This window comes from Dioscorea cayenensis, chromosome 15 (assembly GCF_009730915.1).
Source record: "Dioscorea cayenensis subsp. rotundata cultivar TDr96_F1 chromosome 15, TDr96_F1_v2_PseudoChromosome.rev07_lg8_w22 25.fasta, whole genome shotgun sequence".
NCBI classification, from domain to species: domain Eukaryota; kingdom Viridiplantae; phylum Streptophyta; class Magnoliopsida; order Dioscoreales; family Dioscoreaceae; genus Dioscorea; species Dioscorea cayenensis.
Window position 1 is genome coordinate 16,537,128 of NC_052485.1, and position 22,046 is coordinate 16,559,173.

At 39.0% G+C, this 22,046-nt stretch overlaps 2 non-coding genes across 2 annotated transcripts; both read right to left on the reverse strand.

Moving 5' to 3' along the window:
- Nucleotides 1-1,168: 1,168 nt before the first annotated feature.
- On the reverse strand, nt 1,169-1,275 carry LOC120278262. The gene has a single exon (XR_005541603.1). It is a non-coding gene; the product is annotated as a small nucleolar RNA R71 (small nucleolar RNA).
- An 11,005-nt stretch (nt 1,276-12,280) lies between these two features.
- Nucleotides 12,281-12,387, reverse strand: LOC120278236. Its single transcript, XR_005541578.1, has one exon. It is a non-coding gene; the product is annotated as a small nucleolar RNA R71 (small nucleolar RNA).
- Between the last annotated feature and the right edge of the window lie 9,659 nt (nt 12,388-22,046).

The following is a 22,046-nucleotide window of genomic DNA, read 5'->3' on the forward strand; positions in this document are numbered from 1 at the left end:
AGTATCTAGGGCTCAATTGTGGTTAGGAACCTTCCACCTTCACCAAAGGGTTAGGTCTATAATTAGGAAGAGATATAACACTTGGAATCCCTAGAGCTCATTGCAACTCTATGCGAGTGCGAGGTGTTGAGATTGTTCGATTTCTCCTCCGGGACATGTATAGAGTTAGGCATAGTTGACCTTAGATTTGGGACTATGTAATTAAGGATTTCCACGACTCACCATTGCATTGATTAGGAAGCATAATAGTGGGTTCTTGCACTTGAAACAATTATGCTAGGCGGAGCATTATCCGATTACCCCATCTTTATCAATTACCTTACCCCCCCTTCTTTACTTTTGCTCTCTTACTTGTTGCTTTTACTGTTGAGAATTGAATCACACTCATCATCATTGATCTTTTACATAGCATTATCCATGTGGATTCGATACCCGCTCACCCGGGATTATTACTTCGACAAACCCGTGCACTTGCGGGATATACGCAAGGGGACCTTATCAAGTTTTTGGCGCCGTTGCCGGGGAGTAGGCGTTTAGAGATACTTTGCACTTTGTTTTCTTAGCTATTTCACCATACATTTTGTTTCATATCTTATTCTATCTTCGTTCTGATTTCTTTTTCTTTCTTTTGGTGCAGCTCCAGGTTATGACCCGAGGGAATCCCTCAATATTGATTGAAGGAGATCCTGAGCTTGAACGCACACTTAGGAGAAAAAGGAAAGAACCTGTACAAAAACAGTCTAATTCAGCTGACTTGGAAGTAGAAGAATCTGAAAACATGTCAGGACAGAATGAGCAACAGCGAACACTATCCGATTATGCCAGACCTTCAGTATTGGGGACACATTCGAGTATTGTGCGTCCCCCGATTACAGCTCAGAATTTCGAGCTGAAGCCGGCATTCATCCATATTTTGCAGCAGTCCGCACAATTCAACGGTTTGGCCGATGAGGATCCAAATAATCATATAGAGAGCTTTCTCGAGGTGTGCGACATGCTGAAGATAAATGGGGTTACGGATGATGCCATCAAATTGAGAGCCTTCCCATTTTCCGTAAAGGGGAGAGCGAAGCAGTGGCTATACTCATTACCTAGAGCATCGATTACTACTTGGGAGGAGATGGTAGAAGCTTTTCTAGCCCGTTACTTCCCTCCCGGAAAATCAGCAAAGCTTAGGAATGAGATCTCATCCTTTGTTCAGTTGGAATTGGAGTCTCTATTCGAGACGTGGGAAAGGTTCAAGGAGCTCCTGAGAAAGTGCCCGCAACACGGATTCCCGGAGTGGATGATTGTTCAAACCTTTTACAATGGTTTGAACCCGAGTACAAGGCAACTCTTGGATGCGGCAGCAGGAGGTACCTTAGGTAGCAAGACCCCCGATAAGGCTCGTCAGTTGATTGAAGAAATGGGATTAAATAGCTACCAATGGAATGCTAGGGAGAAGAAAAAGGTGGCCGGTCTCCATGAAATTGATGCGGCAACTTCATTGGCGGCCCAAGTAGAGAATTTGAGTAAGAAGTTAGATCACTTAACTTCAAATAGAATTGCGGTCGTGACTAATTGCCCTGATTGTGGTGGAGGACATGCTCCCTACGATTGCCCGATTTCTATTGGAGATGTTTCTTCAGTGGAAAATGTTGATTTTGTAGGTAATGGCATGAGACCTCAAGGAAATCCATATAGCAATACCTACAATTCAGGTTGGAAGAATCATCCCAACTTTTCATGGAGTAATCAAGCACCACAAAAGGCCATGCGACCACCGGGTTTCCAACAACAACAAGAACCCCAAGTGGAAAACAGAGTCTCAGGTTTGGAAACCCGAATGACAGACTTAGAGAAGCACTTGACTAGATTCATACAATCTGCAAATACAAAGTTTGAATCAGTTGAGTCTACACTTCGCAACCACACCGCCTCTTTGCATAACCTTGAAAATCAAGTGGGGCAAATTGCGAAGTCTCTCTCCGAAAGGCCACACGGAAGTTTACCAAGCAACACAGAAACCAACCCTAGAGAGCATGTAAAGGCGATCACTTTGAGAAGTGGTCGTGAGGTTGAAGGTAGACTTCCGAGTGAGAAGCCAAAAGAACATGCACCCGAGGTTATAGAGGTTGAAGAGGGGACAAGCAAAGAGAAAGAGGTGGCACCCCCACCTTTCAAGCCAAGAATCCCTTATCCCTCTAGATTGAAAAATGACCAAGGCGATGAACAGTATAAGAAGTTCCTGGGTTTGTTCAAGGAACTCCACATCAATATTCCTTTTGTTGAGGCATTAGCTCAAATGCCTGAGTATGCGAAGTTCCTGAAAGACTTGTTGACCAACAAGAGGAAGTTGGAGGAGAGTGCTTCAGTGGTTTTAGATGCTTCATGCTCGGCAGTGTTGCAAAAGAACATGCCGAACAAGAAGAAAGACCCGGGAAGCTTCATCATTCCTTGTAACATTGGCAACTTAGGTGAGGAAATGGCATTGGCGGATTCAGGGGCAAGTATCAACGTCATGCCATACAACTTCTACCAAAAGCTAGGCGTGGGAGAGCCTAGGCCTACTCGGATGACCTTACAGTTGGCGGACCGAACGGTGCGACATCCGAGAGGCATTATTGAAGACGTGCCTGTTAAGGTGGGCAAGTACATTTTTCCGGTTGACTTTGTAGTGCTAGACGTCGATGAGAATGCAGATGTACCCTTGATACTTGGGAGACCATTTTTGCGGACTTCCAAAGCATTGATTGACATGGACGGCGGAGAACTCATACTGAGAGTTGGAGATGACAAGCTCACATACCGCCTTGCTGAAGCCATGCGGCATTCTCTTGATTTTGATGACACTTTATACTTTCTAGACACTACTAATGAGCTTGTTGATGAATACATGCAGGAAATGTTCAATCCGGATCCGTATGAAGGTTTGTTCAACCAAGAAGAGGGACATGAAGATGTAATGATGCTTGGGTCGACGGATGCAGTACTATCTACCACGGGGATCTTGAAGAAGGTGCTCCGGAGAATGAAGAAGGCTAGAAGACGCCAACGGAAATATTCCAAGGCTGTTGGAGACGTACGTGAACCGAAGAAGTTGGGCGTATCATTGTTAGGTTGTCCGAAGCTCGATAATACACCCTCTACTCTCAAGAGACTTTGCACATCATGCTTCCGAGCCATGGGTAAAGGGCGACTTTCATTCATGAACCCCCGTGAGGTAAGACAAGGTACGTGAAGCTTAGTGACGTTAAACAAGCGCTTCTTGGGAGGCAACCCAAGTGTTTACTGTTTTCATAGCTTTTAGTTTAGTTGTTTGCATGTATAAATTGTTAAGTGTTGGTGTCTTAATCTATTAGATGCTTGTGCTGAGATTTCCTTCTGAACTTTGAATTTTAATCGTGTGCTTTCATGTAGAATTGGCGAAGTTTGGTCGTTTGAGCTCTATTTCATATTTTTCACTGGTAAAATTTGCATAATAGGGCAGGCTCTGAGTGTGTAAACATGTTCAGAAATTTTCTGCAGAGCCTGTAGATTTTTCTAAGTTATCCAGAGAAACCACACGGGCGTGTGGAATTTCCACACGCTCGTGGGTGTGTACTGAGAGCTCATCCAGAGAAGGCATAGGGGCGTGCGGCTATCCCTGTGAACGACCATGCGACTGTCACACGGCCGTGGGTAATTTCCGCACGGGCGTGTAAATTCCTGCAGAGTTGGGCCGATTTTCCCGAGAGCACACAGGGGCGTGGACTCGCCCCTGTGGGCAACCTTGTCAACCATGCACGGGCGTGGGTAATTTCCACACGCCCATGTGAAACTCTGCAGAGGAGTTCTCTCCATCCCGAGAAAACACAGGGGCGTGCAGTTGCCCCTGTGAATTGGGCATGTGAATGTCCACGCCCGTGTGGTATTTCCGCACGGGCGTGTATAGCACTTGGTATTTTTCTCGGATGCCCAGAGAAGCCACAGGGGCGTGCATCCCCTGTGGGTCGGATGCACAGGCGTGGGTATTTTCCACACGCTCGTGTGAGAGCTGTCAGAGTCGAAGAAGTGTTTTCCCGAGAGCGCAGAGGGGCGTGCATGCGCCCCTGTGGCTCTTTTGTAATGAAGCGCACGGGCGTGGATAATTACCACACGCCCGTGTGGATGCATAGAACACCAAGGGTCGTGAATCCTTTTTAAAGAGGAATCATTTCTCACTCTCTTCACGACCTCTATTCGGTTGAAAACACTCTCCCATCATCCTCTCATTTGGTGGATTTTTCGCGAGTTTTTCCTGGCCGGTTCTCCATTTTCTTATCCCATCTCGTCGGTAAGCCCTATTTATCATTTTCTTTGCGAATTCATGGTTTCCATCGATTAATTTGGTTAATAATGCTTCGTTTCTTCAATTAGACCGATGATTCATATTAAGAACGAAGCTAGAAGCATTTTTACGATGTATTTTTTTTAGATTTTGGTAGCGCGGCCGTGCGGTTTTCACGCCCCGTGGTTTCACACGGGCGTGCGGAAATTCTACACGACTGTGTAGATTTCTGCAGTACTATTTTTTTCAATTTATTTGATCGATTTCGTTTCAAATTTTACAGACTATGGCACCTCGATCGAAGAAGCAAGCGGATAAGAGGCACGTGTGTCATCTACTGAGCCTGAGGGCATGAGGTTTACGATTCCAGAGCATCAGGTTCGCTATGAGCGCTTGTCGAAACTTCGATTCGGGCAGACTCGATTCTTGGACACAACTATACTGCGAGATCTATAGCAGGGAGATGAGCTCGCTTATGAGGTAGAAGATCTCGTTTCAGTAGGTGGTTGGCGAAAGTTATTGACGATCAGAGAGCCAGCCATCCGAGAGTTTGCATTGGAGGTACTATCATCATTCGAGTTTGAAAGATCATACGCGAGCTTCGACAGTTTATATACCATTCAATTCAGAGTATTTGGACACCACCATACCTTGAGCATCACTAAGTTTTCAGTACTACTTGGCTTGTATGAGGAGGCTTTCACAGATACGGAGGAGTACGCGCAGTTACCGACTGATTATCCTGGAACCTTGACCCCGTAGAGAGCTTACATAGCATTATGTGGTCAGGGTCAGTACGAGCCGGGGGTGTCCAAGGCCACGTGCCTTTCCCGACCTGCATACAGATATTTACATGCCATCATGAGTAGGTCGGTGAATGGCCGTGGAGACAGCACTGGTGTTCTTAGCCGTCAGGAGCTACTGTACTTGTACTCGATGATGCAGCGCGTACCGATTCACTTAGGGCACATCATGGCAGAGTACATCAGGCATCAGGGGCATTATGCTAGACTGGGAGCGATCTTCTCGGGTCCCTACATTACGAGATTAGTGTTGGGCATGGGTCTCTTGGATTCGATTCGCGGGGCAGAGAAGACGAGTATACCTGCTCCCCTGAGTGTAGAGACGATGAGACTGATGGGCAAGATCCGCAGGGTTCGGACCGGGGTTTTTGCGTTAGTGCGACCAGCTCCAAAGATAGCTGAGGATGAGGGTGATGAAGCCGGGGCATCTCAACCTGCTCCCGAGTCTCAGTCAGCCCCAATGGAGACCGAGGTACCTCCAGTAGCAGAGGAGCCACCCCCCATGCGTATATTTTCACCATCTCGAGCTTATGATCGCTTTGAGAGGCTCGAGAGCGCTTTGGGGGTGATACGGGCTGAGGTAGCTGAGGCTCGAGCCGAGATTGCAGAGATTAGGGATACGCAGGTCACTCTGTACACAGAGTTCATGGCACGTTTCGACATATTACAGCAGATCTTAGAGCGCGACGTCGCCTCATCATTTGTCTTACGACCGAGGACTCTTCAGGCCCCATCAGTTCCTCCGGCACCCTCATCCCCTACCCCGGCACCGGTAGACCCACCATGTGCTTCACCAGCAGCAGCAGCAGCACCGGCGCCCGAGCGTCACACCGACATTTGACTCTTCCTTTCTTTTACTTTCTTTGCATTTTATTTTAGACTTGTTCACTCAAAAAGGATTCTCCTTCTGAGTTTATGTTCATTTTGCATCATCGAGTTGTATTCATTGCTTTATCTTTCATATACACTCGATTTATTTTGTTTTTGTTGAGCTTCACTGAACCCCCTCGTGCAAGTGTGCAGATGGTCTTGTCTTCTTGGGAATTGAGACTTAGTCATGGGCACGGCCAAGGTGCTGAGGCACTTGGCCGTGTGAGCCTCTCAACCCGTCGGAACACTACTCCCATGGAATTAGCTTCATCAAACGCAACACTAGGAGTCAGGGGAGTATTGTTTTGATTGCTTCTCCCACATTTGCTTTTGAATGATATACATTTTGAGTGAGCATGCATGTGTACATTGAGGACAATGTACAACTTAAGTGTGTGTGTGGGGGGGGGGAGTTTCATAGTGCACACATCTTTTCTATTTTTCTTGATTGTTATATGCTCACATAGCCAATGGCAGTTCACCTTAGTTGCAAGGATTGTATTCTTGAGTTTAGGAGAATTTTTTAACATTCAATATTTTTCATGGTCTAGTTTTTGCTTGAATTTCTAGGAATTTTTGCCCGATTTACGCTTAGTGCACTACTCACTTTTTAAACTCTGTTGGAAACTCAAGTTTGATGTTAAAGGACTAGTTATAGTTGTTTCTTGTGTTAAAAAAAAAAAAAGTTTTATTGTTTATTTGTACTTGTTGGGTGGAATGGGCCACCACCTATAAAGTATGAAGCTACTCTCATAAGTCGGATACTAGCTATACCCTAATGAGAGAAAGAGCTATCTCATAGGATGAGTGAAAGCTACCACTCCGGTAGAAAGAGCTACCACCTCGAAAGTGTGAAAGCCACACCTTAGCGGCCGCTTTGGAAAGGGCTACTTTAGAGGATGTGTGAAGCTACTACCATCTTTGAAATTGTTGTAACTTGTGTAGATAAATAAGTCCCTTATACTTAGAGCTTTGAGGAGTATACCTTGGGTTGACTTGAGTGAATCCACACACTTTCACGATTTTGAGTTTGTTGACCTTTTTTATTCAAGTTTTTAACTAGAATTTCGATTTTTCATATTTAGTGTTGAAATTTCCCTCACTTGTAGAAAGCCCTCTTTGTATACTTTGGTGAACCTAAGGCCAAGCACTTCCAATATTTTCTTCATATCAACGCACATAACGTTTTAATTTTTGCTTGAGGACAAGCAAAAGCTTAAGTGTGGGGGAGTTTGATAAGTGCTTGTGCGATATGGATGCGAAGCGTTCATTCCTTATGTTGAGCATTACTTTTCTCAGGTTTTTACACTAATATATGTGTTTTTTTGTTACTTTTATGCAGGTAGGGTTGTGAGGCCAAGTATGAAGGAAATCTTGCTAAGGTTCAAACTCGAAGACATAGGTCGATGTGAGATGCTAGAGTGTGTGCCAACCTCCTCGTATTCGAGTTGGCACATCCATTTGGAGGGGCACAAAGGTAGTCACACTCGGGCATTCCGACTTATGCACATAGAACAAGAGCTTCACCAACGTGCCTATCATTGAAGATACAAGTGATCCACGACGTGAACGTGTGCCCGTTTCTGTTACTCTGATGAAAGTATGGATTTGGGAAGCTATTCAGCCGGATACTGTAGAATAGCACTGTAGAAACACGGTAGAAAGTACTGTGTCAGCCTGGACACTGTAGAATAGCACTGTAGCAATAAATTTGTAGTAGTTACTGTTCACAGCCGGCCGAAAATCAAGTTTCTACAGAATCCACAAGGGCGTGTGAATGCCCTATTCCAGCCCGATTTTGCCTCGATTCAGTCCGATTTTGGAAGAACCTTTTCACCATTCTGTCCAACTTTTCTCTATTTTTTGGGAGGCCGTCGGTTAGGGCTTTGAGAGGCTTTTGACAAGTTTTTTAAGTGGTTCTACGGATTCGACACCGCGTTCCGCTTGGAAGAAGTTCATTGGGGGAGCTTTCGTTGGCATCGATCTGGCGAGGTGTGCCCTAGGTCGGAGAAGGGGACCTTTGGGGAAGTGAGGCTACTCCACAAGACCATCGACTCGAATATCGAGGCGGTTTTTCTATGGATTACTTGTTTTTACATTTGACTTCATTGTTGATTGTAACTAGCTCCATGGAGAGCTAAACCCCTAGTGGGTACTTGGATTTGTGAACCCTAGGATGTATTGTTGATTGTAACTAGCTCCATGTATTTGTTTCATGAATCTTCTATTACGTTTTCCTTAATTGATGTTTTTAATTGAGTTTCAATCTTGAATGCTTGTTGCATGATTTCTCACTTAGAGTGACACTAGGGTTGAGAGTCTACATTGGTAACCTTTGTGAGTGAGTGACACACCATGAGGGTTAGACATTGCAAGATTGGAGAGGGTCGAGAGGGTGAGACGAGTGGTAGAAGAGCGTCCCCTTTCCCCTCCGATGTGATTTATTCTACCTCCACATTCTTAGAGTTCTTTGCGGTTATAATAGAGTGAATGGGCTAAGGGATGACCTCCGCTGGGGCTTAGTTGCACAGGCAACGGAGTGAAGTGTTGAAGTGACTTTAGCACCTAGGGCTTAGTTGCGACTAGGGGTCTTTCGCCTGGACCAAAGGGTTAGATCTATACATTGGAATAGGGTTTATCACTTGGAATCCCTAGAATGTCTTGCAACTCTACACAGTGTGAGATGTTGAGATTGATTGATTTCTCCGCCGGGACATAGTGTAGAGTTAGTCACGGTTGACCTTAGGTTTGGAACCGTGTGTTTAAGGATTTCCACGACTCTGTAAGCGTCAATTAGGAGATATAATAGTTGATTTTGCACTTGAAGCAATTGTCCTAGGTGGAACAATATCCGAGTACCCCACTTCTATCGATTGCCTTATCTCTCATCTATTTATGCTTCTCTCTTTCTTGTTTATTTTATTCTTGCTTTCATTACATTTTATCAACAAAATTATTATTCCATGTTCACTTAGTTAGATAGCAATCTTGGTATTTTTACTCCCTACTTTCTGTGGATATGATAAGTGTTGTGCGATATGGATGCGAAGCGTTCATTCCTTATGTTGAGCATTACTTTTCTCAGATTTTTACACTAATATATGTGTTTTTATGTTACTCTTATGCAGGTAGGGTTGTGAGGCCAAGTATGAAGGAAAGAAGCCAATGTGGACTACAATGCACCGATTTTGGAGGATATCTTGCTAAGGTTCAAACTCGAAGACATAGGTCGATGTGAGATGCTAGAGTGTGTGCCAACCTCCTCGTATTCAAGTTGGCACATCCATTTGGAGGGGCACAAAGGCAGTCACACTCGGGCATTCCGACTTATGCACATAGAACAAGAGATTCACCAACGTGCCTATCATTGAAGATGCAAGTGATCCACGATGTGAACGTGTGCCCGTTTCCGTTACTCTGATGAAAGTATGGATTCGGGAAGCTATTCAGCCCGGATACTGTAGAATAGCACTGTAGAAACATGGTAGAAAGTCTGTAGCAGACCTTTGCTCGCAGCCGGCCGAGACAACGGGAGTTCGGGAGGATCCACGCAGGGCGTGTGGAAATTATCCACGCCCGCGTAGTCGCCTCGATTCTAGCCCCTATTTAAAAAGCCGAATCAGCCCGATTTTTAGTATTCTTTTCTCCATCTTTACCCCAACTTGAGAGAGGGCTTGGCTAGGGGTTTCGAGGGGTATTGGCCAAGGTTTTGGAGAGGTTCTACTGGCTCCGACATCGTCATTCCTTAGGAAGAAGGTTGGTAGGGGAGCTTCCGTCAAGGCGTATCCTATACCGGGACGAGGGAATCCTTGGACGACAGTAGAGGACTTTCCACAAGACCATCGACACGACTATCGAGGGGTTTCTTTTATGGATTCATTGCTTTTTACATTCTATATCTTTGATTGTACTTAGCTCCATGGAGAGCTAAACCCCTAGTGGGTACTCGGGTATTGTGAACCCTAGGATGTATTTGTTTCTTTGCACCTCTTTATTATGCTTTCAATAAATTGATGTTTATTGTGAGTTCCAACCTTGAATGCTTGATTGTATGAACATTTCCCCTAGAGTGACACTAGGGTTGAGAGTTCTTGTTGGTAACCTTGTGAGTGAGTGACACACCACGAGCGTTAGACAAAGGTAGGTTGGAGAGGGTTGAGAGGGTGAGTCGAGAGGTACAGGAGCGTCCCTTTTCCCCTCCGGCGTGATAGATTCTACCTCCGTTACTCGAGTTTTTTGCGGCCATAATCGAGTAAATGGTCTAAGGGATGAACTTCCGCTGGGGCTTAGTTGCGCGTGCAACGGAGTGAAGCATTGAGGTGATCTTAGTATCTAGGGCTCAATTGTGGTTAGGAACCTTCCACCTGCACCAAAGGGTTAGGTCTATAATTAGGAAGAGATTTATTGCAACTCTATGCGAATGCGAGGTGTTGAGATTGTTCGATTTCTCCTCCGGGACATGTATAGAGTTAGGCATAGTTGACCTTAGATTTGGGACTATGTAATTAAGGATTTCCACGACTCACCATTGCATTGATTAGGAAGCATAATAGAGGGTTCTTTCACTTGAAACAATTATCCTAGGCGGAGCATTATCCGGGTACCCCATCTTTATCGATTACCTTACCCCCCCTTCTTTACTTTTGCTCTCTTACTTGTTGCTTTTACTGTTGAGAATTGAATCATTATCACACTCATCATCATTGATCTTTTACATAACTAAGAATCGAATTAAGTATTTTTATTCCCTACTCCCTGTGGATTCGATACCCGCTCAACCGGGATTATTACTTCGACAAACCCGTGCACTTGTGGGATATACGCAAGGAGACCTTGTCAGGATACGATACCCACTCACCTTAAATTTATTACTTTGACAAACCTGTATATTTGCGGGTCATACACAAGGGGCATTGTCCGAGACATGTTTTCTTTCTTTAGATCTATTGTTGTTTTCTCCATGTTGTACCCGCACATGAGGGGCTAGTTAGCCACGGTGCCCTAGGATGGGAACTGTCACTTTGTATGCTTTGAACACTTGTACTCTCTTGATTTGTAGAGTTCTTTTAGTTCTTGAGTTAATTTTTTTGTTTGCAAAACTTGAAGTGTTTGATCTGCGTAGTTGCTCAGGTAAAACATGATGGTGGAATGTCACAGTTGTTGTTACCCTACGCAATGGCAAAACATTGTGAGCGTGAACCCATAGTTGCCTTTGTAAAATTTGACATAGTTGTGAGCCTTAGTTGCAACATCACTTTTGAGCACACACTATAACTTTAGAACGTACCTGGTAAATCATGAGAGCAAGTGAGCTTCACTAAGTGCTTAGGGAACATCCTGGGGCATTGTTCTCTTGTTATTCACACTCAATCCAATATGCATATTATTTTCACCTGTTCTTCTTCTTTTCTTCATTTATACTTTTATTCCTCTTTCTTAATCTAAACATCAAATCGATTTTAACTAGAGATCAGTGATAAGTCAATACTTTAAGTCTAGTTCCAGTGGTTAGACAACCCTACCCCTCACAGGGTACCATTATATTACTTGTGTGCGACCCGTGCACTTGCAAGGAACACATCAAGTTTTTGGCACCATTGCCGGGGACTTGTAACCTTTATGAAAGCTTAGAATCTGGTGTTCTAGGTTGTTTATATTTTGTATACTTGTGAATATCTTTCGATTCATTGTATTCTTTATGTTAGTTTCATCTTTAGCTTTGTTCTTCAATTTCTTTTGAGCTCACATGCTCTCTTCAGATTACATTGCTTTCTCTTCTACGCCCAGGTACAATTGCATGACCCGTAGATGCACTTCTTCGGCTTTAGCAAACCCTGATCCAGAAGTTGAACAAAATTTTAGAAGAAGGATCCGTCAAATTAATTTGAGTGAGACAGGATCTATTAAAATAATTGTGGAAATGGGTTAGGAAAAGGAAATGGCTGGTAATCAACCACAAAGCATCTTAGATTTTGCACGGCCAAATCTTGAGGGAGTCGTGTCGAGTATTGTTCATCCTCTTGTTGCAACAAACAATTTCGAGTTGAAGCCAAATTTAATCCAATTGTTGCAACAGATGTGTCAGTTCGATGGATTTCAGGATGAACACCCTTACGAACATCTAAGAAATTTCTCAGAAATCTGTGACACTTATAAAGCGAGCAATATTTTTGAGGAGGCAGTTCATCTGAGACTCTTTCCATTCACATTGCAAGGAAGGGCTAAGTAGTGGCTAAATACCTTGCCCCATTGGTCTTACAACATGGAAGCAGACTTCTGAAGCATTCATTGCTCGGTACATCCCCCTATTAAGATCACCAAACTAAGAAGCGAAATCTCCTCTTTCCACCAATTGGAATTTGAATCCTTATACGATACATGGGAAAGTTACAAGGAGATGTTGAGAAAATGTCCGCAGCACAGAATTATTGAATGGATGCAAATCTAGATCATTTATAATGGACTAAATACATCCACCAAACAAATGCTTGATGCAGTCGCCGGAGGTTCATTGTGTAACAAGCAACCAAGTGCTGCACAAAGTCTGATTGAAGAAATGGCAAACAACAGATATCAGTGCAATTCGGAGAGGAAAGGCTATCGGGGACCCTCCCAAGTAACACAGTAGTGAACCCGAAGGAATCCTTGAAGGGTGTGACTTTGAGAAGTGGATAACAACTTCCAAATTCTCTTGAGAAGAAGCATAACCAGGAGGTTGGTGAACCCACAGTGAGTACCCGTATTAGCCCCCATCCACTGCAGAACAGAAAATAGAAGAATAGGATAAGGACACAACTCAAACACCCAAGTATCAACCAAAGCTTCCTTACCTTGTCAAGGAAATGAAAGAGCAGCAAGAGGAGTAATATAGAAAACTTTGCACATCAATGTTCTATTTGTCGAAGCCCTTGCTCATATGCCAATGTGCCAAATTCTTGAAAGAATTGCTCACAAATAAAAGGAAAATGGAGGAAGTGTCTTCTATGACACTCAATGAGGAATGCTCTAATCTACTATACAACAAACTCCCAAGAAGGAAAAAGATTTAGGGGGATTCATTGTCCCTTGCACAATCAAGGGTTTGATTGATGAGAAAGCCCTTGCAAACCTTGAGGCAAGCATTAAACCTCATGCCTTATAAAATGTTTCAAAAGCTAGGGCTTGGGGAACCAAAACTCACCAACATGACCTTGCAATTGGCAGACAGATCCACCAGACGCCCGAGGGGTATAATTGAAGATGTTTTGGTCAAAGTGAATAAGTTTATCTTCCCGGTGGATTTTATCATTTTAGATGTTGATGATAAGGTTGAAGTTACTTTAATATTAGGATGGCCATTCTTAGCAACTTCCAAGGCTCCTATTGATGTCAAGGATGACCGAATGTCACTTCGAGTTGGCAATGAAGAAACAACCTTCAGACTTTGTGACTCCATGAGACATATTATGGACTTCGATGATACATGTTATTTTGTTGACATTGTTGATGAGTTCGTCTCAAATTTTGTACAGGATACTTTCATGAAGGATGAACTTGCAGAACTCTTGGAGGATACTCCTTTTGATGATGAGGGACTTGAGGGGGTAGTAGAAGAAGCTCAAGGTTTGGACTTGGTTGACAGCAAGTATACGGAACCATTAGAACCACCAACGAAATGGATCTCCAGAGCAAGGAAGTGGTGGAAGAAAGTTACATCTAGAAAGAAGAAGCCACCCACCTCACCGCAGCACCACATAACACTGATCATTCCGCTACTTAGACATTTGGTGAGGTCCATTTGATTAACATGTTATTACCATATGCTTGCAATTGTGTCACAGGTGGGCAAGAGAAGTCTCGATTGCATGAACCTCCTTAAGCACAAAACAGGTACGTCAAGCTAGTGACGTTAAACAAGTGCTCCATGGGAGGCAACCCAAGTCATTTGATGGTTTTGTTAGTTTGAGTGTTTGTTTTCCTCTTGTTTGATTGTTTAGTTTGTTCTTGGATCGTTGATTGCCTTGTTACACTTTATCTGCATTCTCTTATGATTTTCTCGGTAATCCTTTGATTCAACATTCGTACCAGTGTTTGTTTTGATTTAGACCATGTACCACGATGTTCATAGGGGAGAAAGAACTTTTGTCCTGGAAATTTTCAGGGACGACGTGGGCAGAATTTTTTCTTGGAATGGTTATATTTTTAAGTTTGGAATCAGAATGTGTACTGTTCTTTGAATCAAGACCCTACCTAATCCAATGTTTTTTTTGGAATGGTCATATTTTTTAGTTTTGAATGAAAAACCTAATCCTCTATTTTTTTTTCCGAATGTGTCCTTTTTTTAAATCAAATCCCAAATACTTCCTATTCTTTTCTAAATGTACACTATTTCTGAATCAAATCCCTAATCTTATGTTTTCTTTTCTGAATGTCTCCTATCTATCAAAGAAAAGCCGAATCCTATGTTTTTTTTTTGTTAATGTCACTTATTTATCAGTTTTAATTCAAAATGCTAACATATGCTTTCCGTTCTGAATGTCCACTATTTTTCAATCAAACCCCTAATCCTTCTTTATTTTCGAATATCTCCTCATTTTGAATCAAAACCTTAATCCTATGTTTTATTTTTCAATCAAAACCATAATCCTACGTTTTCTTTTCGGAATGCCTACTATTTTTCAATCAAAACCCTAATCCTATGTTTTATTCTCTGAAAGTCTCCTACCTTTCAATCAAAACCAGAATCATATGTTTTCTTTTTAGAATGTCTACTTTTTTTTTAATCAAAACCTTAATCCTAGGTTTTTTTTTGTAATGCCTCATATTTTTGAATGAAAACCCTAATCTTATAATTTTTTTCATAATGCCTACTATTTTTCAATCAAAACAATAATCGTATGTTTTTTTATCGGAATGCCACCTATTTTCCAATCAAAACCCTAATCATATGTTTTCTTTTCAGAATGTCAACAATTATTGTTTTGATTAAAAACAATAAGATTAGGATAGGAGACAATACTATTTTTAATCAAACCCCTAATTCTATGTTTTTTATAGTAATGTCTCATAATTTTAATTCAAAACCCAATCCAATGTTTTCTTATAGTAATGTCTCCTATTTTTAAATCAAAACACCAATCCTATGTTTTCTTTTCAGAACGCCTACTATATTTTAATCACAAGACTTACCTATGTTTTATTTTCGAAATGTCTCCTATCTTTCAATCAAAACCCTATTCCTATGTTTTCTTTTTGGAATGTGTACTATTTCTAAATCAAACCTAATCCTATGTTTTCTTATAGTAATGTCTCCTATTTTTCAATCAAAACCGTAATCTTGTGTTTTCATTTTGGAATTCGTACAATATTTGAATCAAAACCCTAATCCTATATTTTCTTTTCAGAATGTCTCCTATCTTTCAATCAAAATCCAAATCCTATATTTCCTTTTCGGAATGTGTCTAATTTTTAAGTTTTCAATCAAACACCTAATCATTTGTTTTCTTTTTCGGAAGGTCTCCTATTTTTAAATCAAAACCCAAATCCTTGCTTTTATTTTCGGAATGTCTACTATTATTGAATCAAAACTCTAATACTTTGTTTTCTCATAGTAATGTCTCCAATTTTTTTAATAATAGGAGATATTACTATAATAAAACATAGTATTCGTGTTTTGTTTGCAAAAGAAACCATCGGATTTAGTAATGTCTCATATTTTTCGATCAAAACCCTAATTTTATGTTTTCTTTTGGCAATTCTTGCTATTCTTTAATAAAAACCATTATCTTATGTTTTTCTTTTGGAAATGACTACTATGTTTGAATCGAAACCCTAATCCTATGTTTTATTTGGGGAATGTCTTTTATGTTTTCTTTTCAGAATGCTGACTATATTTCAATCAAAACCATAATCCTATATTTTCTTTTTGGAATGTCTACTATTTTTGAATCAAAACCCTAATCCTATATATTCATATAATAATGTCTCATATTTTTCAATTAAAACCCCAATCCTATGGAGTCATACTGAAAAGAAAACATATAATTAGAGTTTTGATTCAAAAATAAGAGCCATTCTGAAAAAAAAAAAAAAACCCATAGGATTAGGGTTTTGATTGAAAAATAGGATACATTACTCTAAAAAACCATTGGATTAGGATTTTGATTCAAATATAGTAGGCATTCTAAAAAGAAAGCATAGGATTAGGCTTTTGATTGAAAACTAAAAAATAGGTTGCATCTCCCATCTTTATTATTATGGTTTTAATCGGAATGTGATGTGTTCTCCGCAAGTGCCCAGGTAGCACATAAGTAATATAGTGGTATACCCTATAAGGGGTAGGGTTGTCGAACCTCATGGACAAGAGTAAAAGTACTCGCTCAACTCTGATCCCTATTGAAGAATGAATTGGTGATAAGATTACTTCAACTAAAAGGGAAAATAAAAGGCAACTAGATTAAGTGTCAACAACAAGAGAACAATGCCCCAGGGTGTTTCCTAAGCACTAAGTGATGCTCACTCACTCTCATGGTTTACCAGGTACATTCTTAGGTTCTAGTTTGTGCTCAAAGGTAATATTGCAACTAAGGCTATCAGTTACGTCAAGTTTTATAGAGACAACTTTGGATTCAAGCTTACCAAGTTATGCCATTGCCTAGCGCAACAACGACTGTGACAATGTACCATCTAGTTTTACCTATGCAACTACGCAAATCAAGTACTTCAAGTTTTGCAATACAAGATTTAACAAGAACCAAAAGAACTCCGTAAATCAAGAAGTGTATAAGTGTTTAAGCATACAAAGCGACAAAGTTCCCACCCCGGGGCACCATGGCCAGCTAGCCCCTCATGGGTGGGTACAACATGGAGGAGATAACACTAGATCTAAATAAAGAAGACATGACTCCCTTCTATTTGAGATTTGCCTCCAATATCAAGCTTTGTGTGCTAGCACCACTTCCGTTGTACTTCCGACTCCCTCCTTGATGCCTTAGAAGGTGTGGATAAGTTTGATTTTTGCTTTCATCAGTGTCCTCCCGGTGGAGAAAAAGATCTCCGAACAAAGATGAAGAGGAAACCCTAAAAACTGGAGTTAAAAAGAAGAGATTCTAGCTCTACACGGTTAGCGCACGAGCGTGTCCCGACCACGTCATGTCGAGGAGGAAATGACTGAAATGGCATGGCACTGCCTGGAAGATTCAGTGGAATTGACACGGTCATGTATTGACCGTGCGATGATGTGACACGAGCGTGTCAGAAGCACCCAGTGCGTGTCTCCTATTCTTCGATAAAATTGCCTTCGGCCTTGGTTTTTTTGTGGCATGGACACGATCGTGTCCGTGTTAGGCTTGGGTTGCGCCCTTCTACACGGACTTTTTGCTGGATCACAACAGGCTGAAATATTCAATGGCCATGACAGGAGCATGTCCAACCCGTGTTCAGCTTGAGTACCTGAACTCTTTTTTGAATATCCACTTGTTTTCTTCCCGATTTCACTCAAGTTTGCATCGAGCCCCTTTTCCTGCACATATAACAAAACTACCCAAAATAGCATTGCTCATGCATAAAAGTAAACTTGAGAACAAGGAAAATGATAGATTTAGGCATGAAAACATGTATACAAAGTGCACTCATCAAATACCCCCACACTTGAGTCGTTGCTTGTCCTCAAGCAATCACCAAACACTCAATAACAAAAGAGATGAGTGCAATGCTTCTGATCTCTAGAAGAAGGTGGTGAAGATTTTAAACAGAGGGGAAGCACGGGTGTTAGCAAAAACATAAATACACAAGAATGATTGTACTCTCACTTCCAAACCTATTGTGTGTTTGTTTGAAAACCCTAACTTATGTTCCCCACAGTCCCAGGAGATTAAAACAAAACCAAATTCAACGGGTAGTAGCTTCATACAGCCTAGAGGTAGCCTTTTCCCCCGGTAGGTTGTCAAATGTACATTTGTGATGCCCAAAATTTGACTACTCAAGAGTGGCTTTCACTCATCTAAAGTGATAGCTCTAAGGAAACTTAGGATTAGGGTTTTGATTCAAGAATAGCAATGTCTCCTATCACAATCTTATTGTTTTTAATCAAAACAGTAATAATAGATATTCCAAAAAGAAAACATAGAATTAGAGTTTTGAATGAAAAAAAGGACACATTACTATAAGAAATCATAGGTTTAGGGTTGTTTTTCAAGAATAACAGACATTCCAGAAAGAAAACATAGGATTAGGTTTTGAGTGAAAAATATGAGACATTTCATAAAGAAAACATAGGATCAGGGTTTTGATTGAAAAATAGGAGACATTACTATAAGAAAACATAGGATTAGGGTTTTGAATGAAAAATAAGAGACATTACAATAAGAAAACATTAGATTAGGATTTTGATTTAAGAATAGTTATGTCGCATATCGGAATCTTATTGTTATTAATTAGTAATAGTAGACATTCCGAAAAAGAAACATATGATTAGAGTTTTGATTGAAAAATAAGAGACATTCCAAAAAGAAAACATGTGATTTGTTTTTTGATTCAAAAATAGTGGACAATCCCAAAATAAAACATAAGATTAGTGTTTTGATTCAAAAATAGGAGGCATTCCCAAAAGAAAAATCTAGGATTATGGTTCTTATTAAAAAATAGTAGATATTACTATATGAAAACATAGGATTATTATTTTGATTTTAAAATAGTAGAGATTCTAAAAGGGAAACATTAGATTAGTGTATAGAATGAAAAATATGAGGCATTACGAAAGAAAACATAGGATTAAACTTTTGATTGGAAAATATGAGATATTCTGAAAAGAAAACATCTGATTAGTGTTTTGATTAAAAATTAGCGGAAATAGGAGACATAACTATATGAAAACTTTGGATTAGGGTGTTGATTAAAAAAAATGAGACATTCCGAAAAGAAAACAAAGGATTAGGGTTTTGATTCAAAATAGAAAAATAGTACACATACTGAATAAAAAACTTTGGATTAAGGTTTTGATTAAAAGATAACAGACATTCCAAAAAGAAAAGAAAGGATTAGGTGTCTTATTGAAAAATAAGAGACATTCTGAAAACAATCAATAGGTTAGGGTTTTAATTCAAAACTAAAAAAATAGGAGACATCAAGAAAAGAAAACATAGGATTCGGGTTTTGTTCGGAAGATAAGAGACATTCCAAAAAATAAACATAAAATTATTGTTTTGATTGAAATATAGTAGCCATTCTAAAAATAAAACATAGGGTTACAGTTGTGATTGAAAAATGGGAGACATTACTTACTATAAGAAAACATAGGATTAGGGTTTTGAATTTAAAATAAGAAACGTTAGTATAAGAAAACATATGATTATGGGTTTGATTAAAATATAGTAGGCATTTCGAAAAGAAAACATAGGATTAGGGTTTTGATTCAAACTTAGTACACATTCTAAAACAAAACATAGGATAATGGTTTTGATTGAAAAATAAGAAGCATTAATATAAGAAAATATAGGATTATCGTCTTGATTCAACAATAGTAGAAATTCCAAAAAGCAAAGAAAGGATTAGGGTTTTGATTAAAAAATAGGAGACATTTCAAAACACAACAAAGGATTAGAGTTTAATTCAAAACTAAAAAATATGACACATTCTGAAAACAAAACACAAGATTAGGGTTTTGATAGAAAGATTGGAGACATTCCAAAAAAAAACATAGAATTAAGGTTTTAATTGAAAAATAAGAGACATTACTATAAGAAAACATAGGATTATGGTTTTAATTTAGGAGAAATAAATAAGAGACATAAAGAAATGAAAACATAGGATTCTTATTTTGACTGAAAGATAGGAGACATTCCGAAAAGATAACATAGTCTCAGTTTTCTTATTGAAAAATATAGGATTTGGGTTTTGATTGAAAGATAAGAGACATTTCAAAAAGAAAACAAAAGATTAGGGTTTGATTGAAAAGTAGTAGGAATTCCGGAAAAAAAAAATATGATTATTATTTTGATTGAAAAATAGATGACAATCCCTAAAGAAAACATAGGTGAGGGTTTTGATTGAAAAATAGGATACATTCGGAAAAGAAAACCTAGGTTATGATTTTGTTCAAAACTGCAAAATAAGATATATATATATATATAGCAAGAAGAAAACATAGTTTAGGTTTTTGATTCAAAGTTGATAAATAGGAGACATTAAGAAAAGAAAACATAGGATTTCTATTTTATTTGCAAAATATGAAATATTCGCAAAAGAAAATATAGGATTAGTGTTTTGATTCAAATATATTAGGCATTCCGAAAAGAAATCATGGCATTCGGGTTTTGACTGAAAATAGGGTATATTACTATAAGAAAACATAGGATTAGGGATTTCTTCAAGTCTATTATTTATTGGTTTTAAATCAAAACCTTAATGCAAAGTTTTCTTTTGGGAATGTCTGCTATTTTGATTAAAAAATAGGAGGCATCCAAAAACAACTTAATATTATCGTTTTGATTTAAAAATATGAGACATTAACAAAAGAAAATATAAAATTAGGTTTTTAATTCAAAACCAAAAAATATATGAGCCATTTCTTAAAGAAAACCTAGGATTAGTATTTTGATTCAAAAATATTAAACATTCCTAAAAGAAAACATAGTATTAGGGTGTTAATTAAAAAATATAAGACATTTTGAAAAGAATATATCGGATTAGGGGTTTGATTGAAAAATAGGAGACATTACTATAACTAAACATGAGATTAGGGTTTTTACTAAAAACTGGTAAATAGGAGACATTGAAAAAAGGAAACATAAGATTTGGGCTTTGACTGAAAGACAGGACACAACCCGAAAAGAAAACATAAGATTAGGGTTTTGATTCAAATTTAGTAGCCATTCCAAAAAGAACATAGGATTAGTGTTTTGATTGAAAAATAGTAGACAATACCAAAAGAAATCATAAGATTTGGTTTTTAAATCCAACCCTAATCCTATGTTTTATCTTTCAGTGAAACTTCAATCTATGTTTTTTCTTGTCGGTATGCAATATATTTTAATGAAACCGAGAATACTGTAATTTTTTCTTTTCTTAATGTCCATGTGTTGCTCGGTTTTAGTCAAAACCCTAATCTATATTTTATTATATTTCTCCTATTTTTCAATCCAACTAATCTGATTTTCTTTCAAAGTATCTCCTCCAGCCCTGGAATGTCTATTATTTTTTTAATCAAAACACTAATCCCATTTTTTCTAATTGAAATGTCTCTTATTTTTTGTTTTAAATCAAAACCCCTAATCCCATGTTTGATTTCGGAATGTCTCCTATTTTGCAAACAAAACCCTAAATCTGTATTAATCTTATATTTTTATAATAATGCCTCATATTTTTAATCAAACCCCCTAATTCTATGTTTTTATTTTTTAATGATGCTATATTTTCTCTTGATATCTCTTTTGTTTTGTTTGAATCAAAACACTAATCACATGTTTACGTGACCGATAATACTTCTGTTTGCAAACAGAGCAGGGGCTCAACTATCATTAATCATTTATTTTTCTTTTAAGTAATGTCTCGTCTTTTTTTAATCAGCCTCTTTCCTGAAGATTTTGGAATCTTATCACTATTTTTTTAATTAAAAACCCTAATCCCTATGTTTTTCTTTTGTGAATATCGCTATTTTTTAATTCAAACTCTAATCCTTTTATTTCTTTACTTAATATTCTCCCTACTTAGGGGCCTACTATTTTTAATCAAAAACCCTAATCTTATGTTTTCCTTTGGAAGAGCTCGATTTTAATAAAAAAGCGTAATCCTTCTTTCTTTCTTGAATATACCTTTATTTTTTAATCAAAACCGAATCAGTTTTTATTTTTGGAATGCACGATATTTTGAATCAAAACTAATCCTATGTTTCTTTTGTTAATATAACCTATTTCAATTAAAAAAAAAAATAATCCTTCCTTTCTTTTAGAAATGTACGCTATTTTAGAAACAAAACCCACGTCCAATGTTTTAACAAAATGTGTCTATTTTTCGGTTTTGGATGAAAACCATAATCTTTGTTTCTTTTAGAGTGCCTCATTTTTTCTAATCAAAACCCTAATAATCCTATCTTAGCAATACGTAACTTC